Source organism: Gavialis gangeticus, unplaced genomic scaffold (assembly GCF_001723915.1).
Source record: "Gavialis gangeticus isolate Ggan-Ray unplaced genomic scaffold, GavGan_comp1, whole genome shotgun sequence".
NCBI lineage: Eukaryota > Metazoa > Chordata > Crocodylia > Gavialidae > Gavialis > Gavialis gangeticus.
The window spans coordinates 102,284,804-102,301,910 of NW_017729033.1; the positions used below are offsets into that span (position 1 = coordinate 102,284,804).

The 17,107-nt window shown below is 44.1% G+C and overlaps 1 protein-coding gene and 1 long non-coding RNA gene across 3 annotated transcripts in view; one reads left to right on the top strand and one right to left on the bottom strand.

Annotated features, from left to right (window-relative positions):
- Nucleotides 1-17,107, bottom strand: part of ARHGAP24 (Rho GTPase activating protein 24) — a 629,348-nt gene that overhangs the window by 122,224 nt on the left and 490,017 nt on the right. The gene's annotated exons all lie outside the window — the stretch shown is intronic.
- LOC109303637 overlaps nt 13,156-17,107 on the top strand; it is a 12,458-nt gene continuing 8,506 nt past the window's right edge. Inside the window, exon 1 of the long non-coding RNA XR_002099162.1 lies at nt 13,156-13,251. This is a non-coding gene — a long non-coding RNA (uncharacterized LOC109303637). The remainder of the gene's footprint in view (nt 13,252-17,107) is intronic.

Below are 17,107 nucleotides of genomic sequence, written 5' to 3' on the forward strand. Positions count from 1 at the left end.
GCATGGATGAGCTCTATCTGATGCAAGAAGTTGATGGGCTGACAAAAGGTCAACAGTGATCGTGACAGGGCTGCTCGACCTGGTTCTGGAAACGGGGTACAACCTAATCAGGGACCTAACGATTGAAGGGAAGCTGGGTGACAGTGACCATGAGCTGATCACCTTCACCATCTTCCGTAAAGCTGGCAAGTCAGTCAGCAATACAGATGTCCTCAATTTCAGGAAAGCTGATTTTGACAAGCTCAGGAGGTTCATCAGACAGGCCCTAAAGGGTCACAACCCCAAGGGGAGGGGAGTTCAGGATGCATGGTTGCTCCTCAAGGGAGTGATCCTGGAAGTGCAAGCAAAGTCTATCCTGCCTTGGAGGAAAGGCAGCAAAGGGGCACAGCAGCCCCCTTGGCTCTCCAGGGAACTAGCAGACCTCCTACATCTAAAAAGACAGACCTACAAAGGATGGAGGACTGGATTCACCTCCAAGGAGGAATACTCTGCACTGGTCTGGACCTGCAGGGAGCAAACCAGGAAAGCCAAGGCTGTGACAGAACTCCAGCTAGCTACAAATATCAAGGGCAATAAAAAGACCTTCTTTAGATATGTGGGGAGCTGGAGGAAAAGCAAGGCAAACATTGGACCCCTGCTAAACCAGATGGGACAACTGACAACCAACACCCAGGAAAAAGCCAACTTGCTAAATGGGTACTTTGCGTTCGTCTTTCATCAGTCCCATGGGATGCCCCTGCCCACTACGAGACAGGGAGGCCCGGGTGAAGGAGATTCCTTACCGTCCATCAATGTTGACCTCATGAAGGAACACCTTGAGAGGCTGGATACCTTCAAGTCAGCTCGCCCTGACAGTTTACACCCCAGAGTACTCAAGCAGCTGGCTAGCATCATAGCCTAGTCCCTGGCACGGGTCTTCGAGAACTCCTAGTGCTCTGGTGGAAGAAGGCCAATGTTGTGCCTATCTTCAAGAAAGGGAGGAAAGTGGATCCGGCAAACTATAGGCCCATCAGCCTGACCTCTATCCTGGGGAAGGTCTTAGAAAAGATTATCAAAGAGGTCATTTTTAACAGACTGGCCAATGGCAACATCCTGAGGGATAGCCAGCATGGGTTTTTTGCGGGTAGGTCTTGTTTGACCAATCTCATTTCCTTCTATGACCAGGTGACCTATCACCTGGACAAAGGAGAAGAGATTGATGTTGTATATCTTGACTTTAAAAAAGCCATGGTATCCTCTGATCACCTCTTAGTAAAACTGGCCAACTGCGGCCTCGGCCACACCACAATGTGCTGGCTGGGGAATTGGCTCTGTGGTAGGACTCAGAGGGTGGTGATTGATGGAATTCACTCATATGGTGTCCTGTGACTAGCGGGGTCCCCCAGGGCTTTGTCCTTGGGCCTATACTATTTAACATCTTCATTAATGATGTGGACATTGGTATCAGAAGCGGACTGGCCAAGTTTGCCGATGACACCAAACTCTTAGGTAAAGCGTCCACACCTGAAGACAGGAGAGTGATCCAAGCTGACCTTGACAGGCTCAGGAAATGGGCAGATGAGAACCTGTTGGTGTTTAACACTGAAAAATGCAAGGTTCTCCACCTTGGGAAGAAAAACCTTTAACATCCTTATAGGCTTGGCAGTGCTACACTGGCTAGAACTATGAATGAAAGGGACTTGGGGGTCATGATTGACCACAAGATGAAAATGAGCCTGCAATGTGATACTGTTGCTAGCAAAGCAAGCAAAACACTGGCTTGCATCCACAGATGTTTCTCAAGTAAATCCCAGGACATCATCCTCCCTTTGTACCCAGCTTTGGTGGGGCCGCAGCTGGAGTACTGCGTCCAGTTTTGGGCTCCACAATTCAAAAAGGATGTGAAGAAGCTTGAGAGGGTGCAGATTACCTCAAATAGAACAAGGAACACAAGGTACTTTGGGTTAATGTGGTATCTTTTATAAGACCAACTAGATCATTGGAAAAAATGTTCTTTACAAGCTTGCATGCACAAACACCCTTCTTCAAGCATAGGGAGAGTCTGCTGGTGTTTGTGTACTCTTCTGGGTGGAACAGAAGCTTAATCCCATATGCAGAATGCAGGTGTGTTAAAATGCAAATACGTGGCAGGGAAGATCAGAGGGGATGGGAATTGATAGGTGTGTGACAGATAGGTGAGGGGGGAAAGAGGGGAATGTTGATCTGGTGACAGAATGTAGCTGGTAAAACATACAGAGGTTAACTGGGGATATCAAATGGTTATAAAGTGCCATAAATCCAATGCCTATATTTAGTCCATATTTTGTATCCAGTAGATTTATAAAGTGAAGTTTGTAGGTTCATCTATGAAAGGTGTTTTGTAAATTCCCTTTGAGGATTAAAACTGAGAGATTGGATTGAGAGTGGCTGTCTTGTGAGAAACACGCACCCTAAGGTAATTGGGTATATCTGTCTTTGATAGATTTTCAGTGTACGTTCATTCTGGTAAGTAGCTGTTGTTTGGTTTCTCCTATGTATTTTCCATCAGGGCATTCAGTGCACTGGATGAGATATATTACATTTCTGAAGGTGCAGATGTAAGATCCAGGAATGGTGATGGTTCTGTTGTGGGGTGTAATTATTGTTGGAGTGGTAGAGATGTGTTAGCAGGGTTTACATTTCTTGTCCTAGCATGGTCTGGATCCATTCAGTGTGCTTTGGGTCATAGGAAGTTTGCTTCTGGTGATGAGGTTGGCAAGGTTCAGTCCCTGTTTAAAGTCTAGGATGGGTGTTTCTGGAAAGATCTCTTTAAGAATTGGGTCTTCTGCTATGGGTTGCAATTGTTTGAGGATTTTCCATATGGGTTCCAGGGATGGATGGTGTGTCATAACTAATGGTTTTGTGATCTGCAGGGATTTCATTTTTGTATTGCAGCAATTCTTCATGTGGTAGCTGGGTGGCACTTTCAAAAGTGTGATCTCTCTCTCTGGAGGAGTGTCCTTGTTGAGTGAAAGCCTTTTTGAGATTTGCAAAATGACGATTACAGGTGTTTTCCTCAGTGCAAATTCAGTGGTATCGGAGGGCTTGGCTGTATATTACAGCGTGCTTGCTGGTTCTATATAGATATATATGTTGGTCCATGGAGTTCTTGTATATGGTGGTTTGTATTTCACCATTCTGAATGGTGCTCATAGTGTCTAAGAAGGAAATGTTGGTGCTGGAGTATTCAAGAGAGAGTCTGATGGAGGGGTGATGGTTGTTGAATTTGTTCAGGAATTCAATCAAAGATTGCAGGTTTTTGGTCCAAATGATGAAGATATCATCTATATATCTTAGATATAGTGTGGGTTTGATGGTGCAGTTCTTGAGGAATTCTTCTTCCAGGTGGTCCATAAAAAGGCTGGCTTATTGTGGAGCCTTTTTAGTGGCCACAGCTGTTCCCATGGCCTGGAGGAAATGTTGGTTATTGGAAGTGAAGTTGTCATGTGTGAGGCTAAACTGTGTAAGTTCTGTAATATCTTTAGGTCTGTACTCTGAGTTGTAATCTTGCTCTGGTAGATACGTAAAGCAGGCTTGGATGCCATCCTGGTGTGGGATATTGGTATATAAGCTGGTAACATCCATGGTGGCTAGGTGGGTGTTGCTGGGAAGGTGGTCTGTGTTTTTAAGGTTTTGTAGAAAGTCTGTTGCATCTTGGACAAAACTTGCTGTTTGGTTGACAAGAGGTTTTAGGATGGATTTGATGAAACCTGATATTTCCTCAGTTAGGGTTCCATGGTAGGATATTATAGGTCTTTCTGGGTTCCCATGTTTGTGGATTTTAGGAAGAATATAAAATGCCCCTGGGATGGGTAGCAGAGTGAGGATCAAATTCTGTAGTTTTTCTTATAGTTTATATGGAAATGATTTGATAATGGTTTTGAGTTTTCAGATGAAATGGGGAGTAGGATCTTTCTCTAGTTTTTTGTAGAAGGTGTTGTCAGAGAGTGGTCTGTTGGCTTCTTTTATGTAGTCGTAATGGTTAAGGATAAGTATAGCTCCTCCTTTATCTGCTGGTTTTATTACTATTTGATGGTTGGATCTTAGAGATTTTCTGGCCCTTCTCTCTGAGAGGGAGAGGCTGTTATGGTGGTGTTTTTGTTGATTATTTCATTGTTTATTCTTTTTCTGAAGCAGTCAATATACTGGTTGAGGTTTGAATTTCATCCACTGTGACATGTCCAATCTGATTTTTTTCAGTTTTTTGGTGTTTACCTTTTCCTTGATGTTGTCATAGGATGAAGTATTGTTGGAAGTAGATTCTTTTTGGTTGTGGACATATTCCTTGAGATGGTGGCATCAGAAACATTCTTCTAGTTCTCCACATTGTAGTATATTATTAGGGTATTTTTCTGGACAGACTTTATACAGGACAATTTCTTTGGTAAGTATGTGTGTGGAGAGACTAATAATATTTGAGGGTTGACTAGTTCTCCCAGTTTCATTGAGTATGAGGTTGGAATGTTGTATAGTATTGGTGTTGTTTCTGTGATGGGTGCTTTGTGGTTGGGAAAGTTGTTCCTGCAGTAATTGTTTCCATTTCTTCTTTTTATGATGGATGGATGTTGTAAAAAATCTTTGGTAGTCTTTCTCTAGACATTGTGTAATGTTCTGGAAGATATCCAGATTCTTCTCTGGTAAAATTCAATAACCAACACCCTCAAATAAAACAAGTCAGTCTAGCCAGAAGGACCTATTTCAAAAGGACCTATTCATCCAATTGCCCAACCTGAACTTTTTGGGGCTTAGAAGAAATGGGATACAGCCAAAGTATTTCACTACCCAGTTACCTACCTAGGTACTTAAATGGTCTCATCATGGAACCACAGTATCTGACCGTCCACCAAAACATAGAAGATAGAAACAACAACCACCTCTCTCTCACTTTTAAGTTTATAGAAGAAATTGCTTTCTAATTATTCATATCTATGTTCTTTATACAGTAAGAATTAAGATGAAGTACAGCTATCCCCAAATAAATGAAGACAATGAGTAACCCAAGTAATCATGAAAATGGCTTGAAAATGAAATTAATTTTAAATCCTAGATATTTGGATTATTTTGGTGTCTTTGCCCAGAAGGTGGTGCAGATGAAAGATAGGGTTCTTCATTGGCAAAGAAAAATCCCTGATCTGTAGAGTGCTGAAGAAATGGCTACCCTGTGTTATGAAAAGTTTTTTTTCATTATGAAAATATGCCTGGCACTCCACTGAATTGCAGGAACTAATTTGAAATAGATTATTTTAAAAGGTCAGGTCCATCACTGCATATTTGCATTGTATTTAAGCTGGCAGAAATCAAGCCCCTAATGATTTAAAGGAAGGATCTGTATTCAAAGGGAAAGGATTTTTAAGTGTGAACTTAGCCAAAGAAACCAGAGTAAGTGTTTTATAACCCTTGTAAAGTTAACTTCAGCCAGCTAGTTTAGTATGCCAAGATACTAAAGCAATTTTAGGAGGGGTATGTGTGCCCCAGATGTTCCGAAAGCTTACAAAGAAGAATTTTTCCAACTATTTTAGTTGGTCTAATAAAAGGAAATTGGATTTATCCATACGTCCTCTGCCAGATGACATATAACATCTGCAGAGTCTAACAAAAAAGCATTCAAGGAGCTCATAATCATTTTAGCTATCAACAAATACTCATTGTGGTATCTGGGCTTCATTCCTCTGCAATAGGGATTCTTCAGCTGATACAAATCTAGATTCTACCTTGCAAGCCTAGACACAATTTTGCCTGCACAATATAACAAAACAAAGCATACTGACTTTGTGTAAACTCAATTTTTGAACAGCTAAATTTGGGTGCTCACTCCTTAGAAAGAAGGTGGGAGGAGGGGGGGTAGAATTAAAAAGAATTTTGATGGTAGGGTTCTTTCCTTGCCTCATTAAGTTTATTATAAACTTACTGCTGAGAGTTTTAGTCTGAAATAGTCCATTAACTGACTCTGCTAGGTCTGATCCCATATTGACAAGATTACATTTCCAAATATAAACTGTTCCAAAATATACACAGTTGCTATAGCCTTAAAAAAGAGAGAGGGAAGGGGAAGAGTGAGAGAGAGACAGACAGACTGACTGACTGACAAAGAAAAATGTAACAGGTACTATTTTTGAAGTTCCTGACAAAAAATACTTTATTTTTAACAGCTTTCAGGGAAAGAGGTTAGTCCGTTTTACCTATTTGCAATATATCCCCTATATCTAAAATTGCCAGATTCAAACTCTGAAGTGAGAGTTGAGTACAGTTTCCAAACATGCATAGCACACATTATAAACCTGTGTAATGCATGGGGTCCAAGCATAAATAAAATTGGTGAAACAGTCAGCCACTTCAGTTCATAGCTGATTTCACTTGTGTGCTAATAAATAATAATGCTATTATTACATAGGGCATCTTTCATCACAGAGGATCTGTCTTTTGCACGCATTACAAATGCATACTATACACAAACATCATTTCTGCCAGCTGTGAAATACAGCAGCTTTTTAATAATGCAAAGCCACATTAAACAACAGTTTATGTTAGAAAGTAAAGAATGTTATCCAAATTACAGTAGAACGCCACTTTATATAGGCAGAATAGAATGACTCCATTTAGAATCTGCCCAGAATATTGGAGTTAATGATTTTGGTTATTATGAAAAGTAATACCAGAACTTTAGCAATCAGGTCAGGGCTTTTGTTTCATAACTTGTGCAAAATCAGGCACCTTTGGCAGCACCATGCCTCATACTACGAGGTTGGGAAATTGGATCAATATTGAATCAGAAGAAAGTGCTGCCTTACCATCCCAATTGGCTGCTGCCTCCAGAGCCTCAAAGATTTCCAATTTAAGTGCCAATTTGGCTTTGCCTCATAGACTTGACAAGGTTGGGTCCAGTATTATTGCCAAGCATTTGAAAAGCATCAATAGTGCACTAACTGTGTTGCAAATATTCAGTGATCACAACAAACTATTGGGGAGGCTGAATTCTATTATGCCTGCATCCAGAGGACAGACCCTTGTAGTCTGAAAGACTATTTCTTTAGCCTGAAATGTCTCCAGCTACTGTTTGATAACACTAATTTGAGTATGGGAGTTTGGAGCAGAACAGCTATGTGTAATAAGAATAAAAATAGAAAATAACTTTCCTGTGCTTGATATTTTCAGGGAAGTATCTCTGCTTCTCCATCAAGTTTAACAGACTTGAGATAACAGTAGTACCCTTTTCCAGCCTTTTTTGGGGGTCATTGATGTGACTTAGTAAAAAGGAGTCTGTGGAAGAAACGGATCTTTAAATTGTATTTTTTAGCCACAACCTATTGTTGCTTCTTGCTTTTTTAAAATTAGATTACCTTGTACATGTCAAAGAGAAAAAATAATAATGGAACAGGTCAAAGATCCTATGGTCACTCAGGAGTTAATTCAGCTGAAATGAAGGACTAAGGCTAACATTTTTTAAAAGTACCTACGTGATTTGGGAACTTAACTTCCATGTTCTGTAGTAACTTATGTCTTTACAAATCTAAGTATTACTGGCTTTCAGTGCAATTCAGGCTACTGGCACATGTTACACTTAAGCCATGATTAACCCATTAATCATATTTTAAGCTGTTATTGGATCACAGGTTAATGCGATTAATGGAATAATCAAACAGAATGCTTAAAGAGGTGAAAAAAACAAAACAAAAAAGGTGCTTTACTTTCAGCTTGGCACACACCCGCACCAAGCACATTGCCACCCAGAGGAGGAATCGCATCAGTTTGACCCAGCTTGCCCAGCATCTGTATAACTGCTATGCTTCAGCAGGGATTTCTGGCACATTTATCTAATAGCTGATTGAATCACCTATCAGATAAAAGCACCAAAAAGGCCTGCTGAAGTGCACAAGCTATACAGATGCTGGGGAGCTGGGTCAAATTGTTGCGATACCTTTTCTAGTGAAGCACTGGGTTCCTCCCCTCCCCCCCCCAATGTCTATCAGCACCCACAAAGAATAAGCCACAAAGTTATAATCCAAAAAAGGGTATTATAATTTTGTGGCTGGTTCCTATCATACCATTAACTGAAAGTATAGGCAGGCTGGGGCTTCCAGCTACAGGGGTGGCATGGTGAGCCCCCATGGCTGGGAGCCTCATCAGCTGATGGAGCACCCAGCTGTGGAAGCTTTCTACTTGCTGGTGCTGCAAGAGGACAGGCTCCCCCTGTACCACCAGTAAGGCATGATGGGATATTATAGATTTCATAGACATGAGGGCTGGAAGGGACTTTGTGAGATCATTTGGTCCAGCCCCCTGCTCAAAGGGCAGAAAGTCAGCTGGGGTCAGATAATCCCAGCAAGATAATCATCCAAATGCAACTTGAACGTGTCCAGAGTAGGTGCTTGCACCACTTCTGTGGTGGGAGTCTATTCTAACTCAGGATACTCAGACAGTAAAGAAGTTCTTCCTTATGTCCAGTCTAAAATGGCCTTCCAGTAATTTGTGACCATTGGACCTTGTTTTCCCTAGGGGAGTCCTGGTGAACAGACATTCTCCCAGATCCTGATGTACACCCCTGATATACTTACAGGCTGCCACCAAGTCCCCCCAAGCCTATGCTTTTCCAAGCTGAAGATTCCCGTGCCTCTCAGCCTCTCCTCATAAGGCCTGCTCGCGTGACCTCTGATCATGTGCGTGGCTCTCCTTTGGACTCTCTCGAGCTTCTCCACATCTTTTTTAAAGCATGGAGCCCAGAATTGGATGCAGTACTCCAGCTGCAGCCTCACTAAGGCTGAATAAAGCAGGAGAATGACATTTTGGGTCTTGTTTGAGATGCATCAGTAGATGCAAGCCAGGGTTTTATTTGCTTTGCTGGCTGCAGCATTGCATTGGTGACTCATATTCATCTGGTGGTCAATCATGACCCACAAGTCTCTTTTGGACATAGTGCTAGTGAGTGAAGCTCTGCTGAGCCTATAGGTATGATGTGGGTATTTTCTCCCAAGGTGGAGCACCTTGAATTTCTCTATGTTGAGGGTCATCAGGTTTATATCTGCCCACCTTGCGAGGCTATCCAGGTCAGCCTGAATCCCCAGCTTATCCTCCGGTGTAACCGCGCATCCCCATAGTTTGGTGTTATCTGCAAACTTAGCCAGTTTCTTTTTGACACCCAAATCCAGATCATTAATGAATATATTAAAGAGTACTGGTCCAAGTACTGAACGCTGAGGGATGCCACTGGTCACCATATGCCACGCTGATTCAGTTCCATCAGCTATCACTCTCTGGGTCCGACCATGCCATTGGACCATAAGGTTTTTGAGGCCACAGTTCCTCAGTTTTGCCATGACGACATCATGGGAGACCAAGTCAAAGGCTTTTTTTGAAGTCCAAGTCAATGACATCAAATTTTCCCCTCCCCACCATCCAAGTGACACATCACCTGGTTGTAGAAGGCAATGAGGTTGATCAGGCATGACCTACCTGTAACAAAGCCATGTTGGCTGTTTCTCAGAATGGCGCCATCTGTCAGTCTGTTGTTGATGGATTCTTTGATAATTTTTTCCAAGATTTTTCCAAGAATTGAGGTCAAACTGACTGGTCTGTAGTTCCCTGCATCCTCCTTCTTTCCTTTCTTGAAGATAGGCACCACGTTGGCCCTCTTCCAGTCTTCGAAAACCTCTCCTGATTGCAATGAGTTCTCAAATATCCATGCCAGTGGTCAATCTATGATGTCAGCCAACTCTTTTAGCACTCTTGGGTGCATTCCATCAGGGCCCGCTGACTTATGGATGTCAAACCTCTCAAGGTGCTCCCTCACAAGGTCTTCACCAAATGTAGGTGTCTGGTCACCCATGCCCTCGTAGCCCTGTGTCCTGTCAGGCAGGGTGATCCCCTTGGGCTGGTGGAAAACCAACGAAAAGTAATCATTGAGGAGATTAGTTTCTTCCTGGGTGTCAGTTGTCAGCTGCCACATTTGATTAAGCAAAGGTCCAAAGTTGCCCTTACTTTTCTTTTGATTTCCTACGTATCTGTAAAAGGACTTTTTATTGTCTGTGGCAGGAGGCTGTCCTGGGGCCAGGTCTCATGTTGGCCTGCCCACCTATCTAGGGCAGTCTGCCCTGTCATTCCTGCCATGACTTGATGGTCTAGTTGATAATATAAGCAGGTGGTTATATTCACTGCCCCGATGCCAGGGGATGCTATCCACAGCTCCAAACCTTCCCTACACCATGGCCCATGCCTCACAGATGGCATCCAGAATATTATTATTGCTTTCCAGCTTCAGGCCAGGCCAGACTCAGTCCATTGTTGGGCCTCTTCCACACTCACACTCACTCCGCCCCCCCTCACAGGGGCCTCTTGCACTCCGCACCCCCACCGGGCTACATACAACCTGCCTTGCTCCCTTGACTGACCTCTTGGCCATCAGATTTTCCTATTAACTTGCTCGTGCTCCCCTACTCTAAGTGGCATCACCTTGTACTGAGCACTGGTGCAGCCTAGCCCTTCACTGGGCAACTTGCTCCTGCTGTCACTCATGGGGTTGCCCCATGTACTGCCCTTCAAACCACCCTTGCAGGTGTATTCAATACAGTCCTGGTGCAGCCCTTTAGGCCACCTTCAGCAGCCCTACTCTGCACCCCACATGCTCAATCCTTCAGGTGTTTCTCATTGCATCCTACTCTGAGCGGGCCCCCATTTTACCACTTCCCCCTCTGAGGCCTCTTGGCTCTCACACCCCTGCAGGTCTCTGGTGCCTCTCTAGCCATGCCTGGCACTTCTCCCTCTCTTCCCAACTCATAAATATCCACTGGTGTGTGGCGCCTGGGGTTAAGGTGCACCTACCTGCCTTTCACCAGGGAGGTAACTGGCTTGGCATTTCTTGGGGGCTGTCCCACCACAAACAGCCCTGTTAGACCACCATACCCCAGCAAGATGTAGTTTCAGGTCATGCTGAGGACCAGGAGCCTCCAACCATCCCTATAGTTCCTGCCCATACCTCCAAGTTGTTCCAGAAATGGTAACACTGCTGCATCTGCCTGTTTTGCCTAAGTTTGAAAATGGCTGCCTTAATCAAGCCCTTAAAGTGACAAGCACCCAAAGGTGCACTGCCACCTTGTCCTTGATTCTCATAGCCAGCCTGAGCTTGGTATCAGCCTTAGCTTTTATGGTCTAGTCCCTACAGGTGAGGTCCAGTGATGTATAATCCTCCTTAGAGGTATTTCCCATCTTCCAACCCTTATTTCATAGATTTCATAGACATTAGGGCTGGAAGGGACCTCAGAAGATCATCGAGTCCGGCGCCCCACCCAAAGGGCAGGAAGTCAGCTGGGGTCATAGGATCCCAGCAAGATAAGCATCCAATTTGCCCTTGAAGGTGTTCAATGTAGGTGCTTGAACCACCTCTGATGGCAGGCTATTCCAGACCTTGGGGGCTTGGACAGTAAATAAATTCTTCCTTATGTCCAGCGTGAAGCGGTCTTGTAGTAGTTTATGATCGTTCAACCTCGTCATCCCTTGGGGCGCTGTGGTGAACAAACGTTCCCCCAGATACTGGTGGTCACCCCTGATAAACTTATAGGTGGCCATCAGATCAAGGCTTTTCCTTTATGATTGAGGAGGTCCATAAGTTCCCTATTCAGCCAAGGGGATTTTCCAGCCCTTTTACTACCTTTCCTGCAGGCCGAAATGGACTTCCCTTCTGCTTTTAGAATTGCATCCTTAAGGAGCGACCATTCATCATGGACTCCCTTCCCTGTCCAACCATGATCTTTCGGGGCCTTGACAACCACTTTCCTGAGCTTGTGAAAGTCAGCTTTCCTAAAGTGGAGGATTTCTTCATTACTGACTGATTTTCCACCTTTTGATGGATAAGGAAGGTGATCAACTCATGATCACTGTCACTGAGCTTCCCTTCAATCCTCAGGTCACTCACTAGATCATGCCCTTTTGCCATTACCAGATCTAGCAGCACCACACCTCATGTCAGCCCATGGACTTCTTGAGTCAGATAGAGCTCATCAATGCAGGTGAGGAAGCTATGTGACTGATCAGATTTGGCTGAATGCTTCTCCCATGAAATGTCAGGGTGATTGAAATCACCCATGGCAACCATGCACTGAGACTGTGCAGCCTCTGTTAGTTTCCTAGAGAATTTATGGTCAAGCTCTCCCTCCTGGTTAGGAGGTCTGTAATAGACTCCTACAGTAATATCCCCTTCACCACATTTTCCCATATTCTAACCCAGAGGGTTTCAAGTTGCCCTGCTTGGGTGCCACCTATGTCAGCTAGTAGGGAAGTGTACTGCTCCTTGACATCTGATACTGATCCCACAGTCCAATACTTGATTCCATAGTCTTAATACTTGATTCCACAGTCATGCCTTTTGCCATGCACAGGTACATTGCAGGAAGTGTAATTGTGGGGATCATGCAACAGATTCCATGGTGCTTCTTTCTCCACATCTGCCAGGAGCCTTGGGTTCATAAGTATCTTGGGCTTATCTACACTATGGAGTCTCTGCAGCTACACCTATTGAATAGCTATGTCATCAGAATCCTCTATTGTAGACATGGGATATGCTGGCAGATTTTCTTTCCCAGCTGGTGTAGCTACTCCACTTTCCCAAACAAGAAAGACTAAGATGACAGAAGCCACATTCTTCTAGCATAATTTCATTTAAAAAGCTGCATAAGAGCATGGGGATTGCACTCCAAATTTGATTCATAGTATAAAGGAAGAATGCTGGAATAGATACCAGCATGTTGGTTGCAGGTTCTTGTTAAAAAAGAAAAATACCATCTACCTAATCTCACTGTGTAGTTAATAACTTAAGACACTGCAGGGCTAGGGACAGAAGTTACACTTAACCCGGTATAAATTATCAGAATCTGGTTTAAATCTGTAACAGAACAGAAGCTCAGTGCACATAAACCAGTTTTAAAATGGCTGAACCTGGTTTAAGATAAACCTGGTTGAATATAATATCAGACTTAACTGATTTGGGTCAAACCAGTTTATGAAACTTCTGTCCCAGACCCCTTCCTGGTTCAAGTTAAATCACAGTCCCCCAGCATTCTAGCATGCTTTACAGCCCTGGGCTGGGCTGGGCTGGGCTGGGCTGGGCTGTGCTGTGCTGTCTGCTCCACCCCTTCCTGGCCAGAGTGGAGAGTTGCTATTTTTTATATCAAAGAATTTGGCCTGATAAGCTCATTTTACCTAGAAATGTCCAGCAATGTTTTCAGCATCACTGAAATGTGTCACAAGGTGACAGAAATTTAGTGATTTTTCTCCTTTCTGGAAGTTGTGCAAACACTAAATTTCATTTGGTTGGGGGCCAAAAATAATATGACAGCAAAAGGTATCTTAGGGTTTCCTAGCAAAGCCACAAATCAGCCAAAATTTGAGGGGCTCTCATTCTTACAAGCACTGGGCAAATGGTAGGACAAATGGTAGGACATACCAGAGAGCTTTTTGATAAGAGCATAAAAGAAAATGCTGAAGTATAATGGAAGCCAGAAAAAGGTATTTACCACTCATATTACAAAGTTTACCACAGGGGGAAGTATCATATCTCAGAGAGCTCTATGTATGAGTATTGGCAAATGCCGAACTTCAAAAAAGGCTTTCTTTTCTATGTTGGCAACATGCCCTTGCCCAGGAAGTACCATAAAGCTATAAAAGAGTCTGCTGTTATGAGATTTTCAGCATGATATCTGGTTTAAGAGTGTAAGCTTTCAGATAAGAATGCAAAGCATTTGGGACTTATCCAAACCAAACCTCGGTATCACAAAAGGGCATAGAAAATTAGCCTAAGGAATGAGGCACTCAAATGAAACAAAGAATGGGCAGGTATGGGGACACTCACTTGAAAACAAAAAATTCTCTAAGTCAAAGCTAGTAACATGCAGTAAATTCTACATTTTGTCCTTCTTTCGGTGAGGAGGCAAAATCCCCTTGTCATATTAAAGGATTTAGTTATCTCCCTTGACCTCAAGAATGCTGCAACTCATCCCCCAAAAAACACACACACACATACACACACACACACACACACTCCCTTCATACTTTCCTCAATGGTACTGCCAGTCTACCAGACAACAGATTTCCCCCAAGTGTCTGGCTTGGCACAAAACAGAGCACTCAGTGTAATATTGTTTTAATTATTCATGCCTGATTTCAGACTATCATGGTGAAATACCTCTCTGACAAACTTCAATACCAAATATATGGCATAATTGTTTCCCAGTCTTATAGGAGTGTGATTTCAGAACAGCTTTGATGAATCGCTAAGTTACATGGCCACTGCTCTGACTTTCAAGTGCCTAATCTGCTTGCATTATAAACAGGACATGCCTCTGTTGATAAGGTTGTAACTGTTAGTGCTTCTGGAACATGAGAAACAATGATGGCCTCCTTCTGCCTTAGGGCTTCCTGATAATGCAAAATAAGGCAAGAAAGCTGGCTTAGATTCCAGCTCTTCCCAGTTTTTCCCCTCGTGCTTCTCCCAGAAATAGGTGCATGGGACAGTTCCATCCATTTCCAGAAGACAGCATGTGGGGTTGAACTGGGAAGGGCTGTAGCTAGGGTTATCATAGGACCCTAATCCCAGGAGGAGCATGCACTCATACCAAAACCCTTCCTGGTCTGGCTGTGCACAAGGACTAGGAACAAAAGTTACACATAAACAGGTTTAAGTGGTCAGGAACTGGTTTAAACCTATAACAAAACAGATGTACAGTGCACATAAACCAGTTTCAAAATGGCTGATTAAATAAACCTGGTTCAATGTAGTATCAGACTTAGCTGATTTAAGTCAAGCAGATTTATGAAACTTCTGTCCAAGACCTATGCCTGGTTCAACTTAAATCACAATCCCCCAGCATCCTGATATTTTGTAGCCCTGGGCTGAGATGGACTGTCTGCTCCAGAGAGCAGGGCTGGCCCCACCCCTCTGCTCCCCAGCTACAGCAGTGAGGGCTGGTACACTAGCCTCACTCGCTGGTTCACTGCCCCCCTCCCAGGCAACTCCTACTGGAGTCTGGAGCTGTCCTGTCCTACACTGCTTACTTAGTGCTGGATGAGACTGTGGGCTACAAATCCCAGAGTCACCTGGAAGCAGGAAGAGGAAGTGATGAGCAACCCTGCAGAGTCCTGCTGCTGTGAGTATGGACTCCAAATCCCATACACCTTAGGGGCTGCAGGAAGAGGAATCAAACACAGAGCCCTTGATGGCTGTGTGCCAGAGACCTGTGCTCTAGTGCCCCCAGCTTCTGGCTTGAGCCACTGCAGGCATGCAGCTGTGTTACCTGAATCAAAAGTGAATGTCTGTACATTGCTTATTGGCTTAATCTTTGCAGCCCAGAATAACTTGCAAAGACAATCAATTTAGCCTTGGGCTTTTTGACTGTCTGTATTTAGCCAAGTCGTGGGACAGCTTTACTTGGTGGTGGCACCTGGTTGAGAACCACAAAGCTAAATTGAACACAACACTGGTTCTCAATCAAAGATGCTGCTACAGGTGAAACAGTTGTAGAGGGGTGTTCTGACTCTAAAAAGGTAGAAAACCACTAGCCTAGAGTGAGAGTAGCTACGCTACAAAACCATATTTGAGCTGCTGTGTCTGCACTGGCATGGAATTCACCAACCTGTGACAGCAAGATTGTTGGAGGCACATCCCATGTTTCTTTGTTCTGCAGTAAGGTAACCCACTCTCATGGTAGATCTACATAGTTTCTGAAGTGCTTCTAGGCAGGGACATTCTCAAACATACCTTACCTGCCCATTCCCACTTGGATGTACCAAACCTGTGTAGCAGTGAAGTTACTCCAGGGATATCTACAGCATGATTGATAATAGATATAGGGAGAAGACCCAGGAGTGGCTTCAGTGCTGCATTTCTGGGTCTGGTGTGGGCTAGTGCATGTGGGTGAGCAGCATGCCCATGAACATCCCTTCCCATGGAAATCAGATAGACATACCCATGTGGCTGCAGTCAGGAGCTGATGAGTTGTGCTAACCACACTGTAGACATTATACCCTGACAGGTGAACCAACCCAAGTTAAAAGCACCATTATGCCAGGCACAGTGGGGTTTTGCATATGGATACTTTCAAATTATGGGCTACAAATTACATTTAACTCTGCAGTGAAGAAAAGTCCAAAGAGAGATGGCTAATGGCTCCATGGCAATAGTACTCACCATAGATTCATAGACTGTAAGGCTGGAAGGGACCTCAGAAGATCATCGGGTCCAGCCCCCTGCACCAGACAGGAAAGACAGCTGGGGGTCAGGTGACCCCAGCAAGGTGACTGTCCAGTCTCCTCCTGAAGATTTCCAGGGTAGGTGATTGCACCACCTCTGAAGGGAGCTTATTCCACAGTCTGGACACTCTAACTGTGAAGAAGTTTTTCCTAATGTTGAGCCTGAGGCTGTGGGAAGGGCAGAGGCTAAGGAGTCAGGAGGGGGAGCAAAGGAGGGAGGAAGGGAGAGCCTGAGGTTTTGGGGGAGGCAGACAGAAAGCAGCCAGGGTAGGCACAAGCAGGTGGAAGTTGATTGACCTCCCACAATATCTGCCCTTGCACTTGTTGCAAGGTTGTCTTTAATTCAAGTTCATCTTACATTTGGGTAAATACAGTAAGTAAAAGTTTTCTAATTATTGTAATTTTACATCCAGAACTTGCCGATCTGTGCTGATATTACATAGAGAGGGGAGTGATGGAAGAAACATTGTGAAATTTGGATAAGATCCAAAATGCCACATGATGAAGAGAATGACCACAACATCTTGTATTTCCATAGCACCTTTAAGATGCAAATTTGAAATCACCATTCAAAAGTTTTGGAGGCAGCACCCAGCTTGATCCAGCTGTTCCCTGAGCCTTCCTGCTGGAAACCCACCAGCTGGCAGCACCAGGCCCAATCCAACTTTTTCCCAACCCTGAGCTAGAGCAGCACCCGGCCCACTAGCAGCCCACCCAGGTAGCCCTGGGGGGTGCAGCTGCCACAGAGGGAAGAACTGGGGCCACTACAGCTCAGGGCCACTTCTCCCACTGGCAGCTTGCCCCCTGACCATGGGAGAGGCAGGCAGGCTCCACCAAAAAAATAAATAGGATCAGGCCC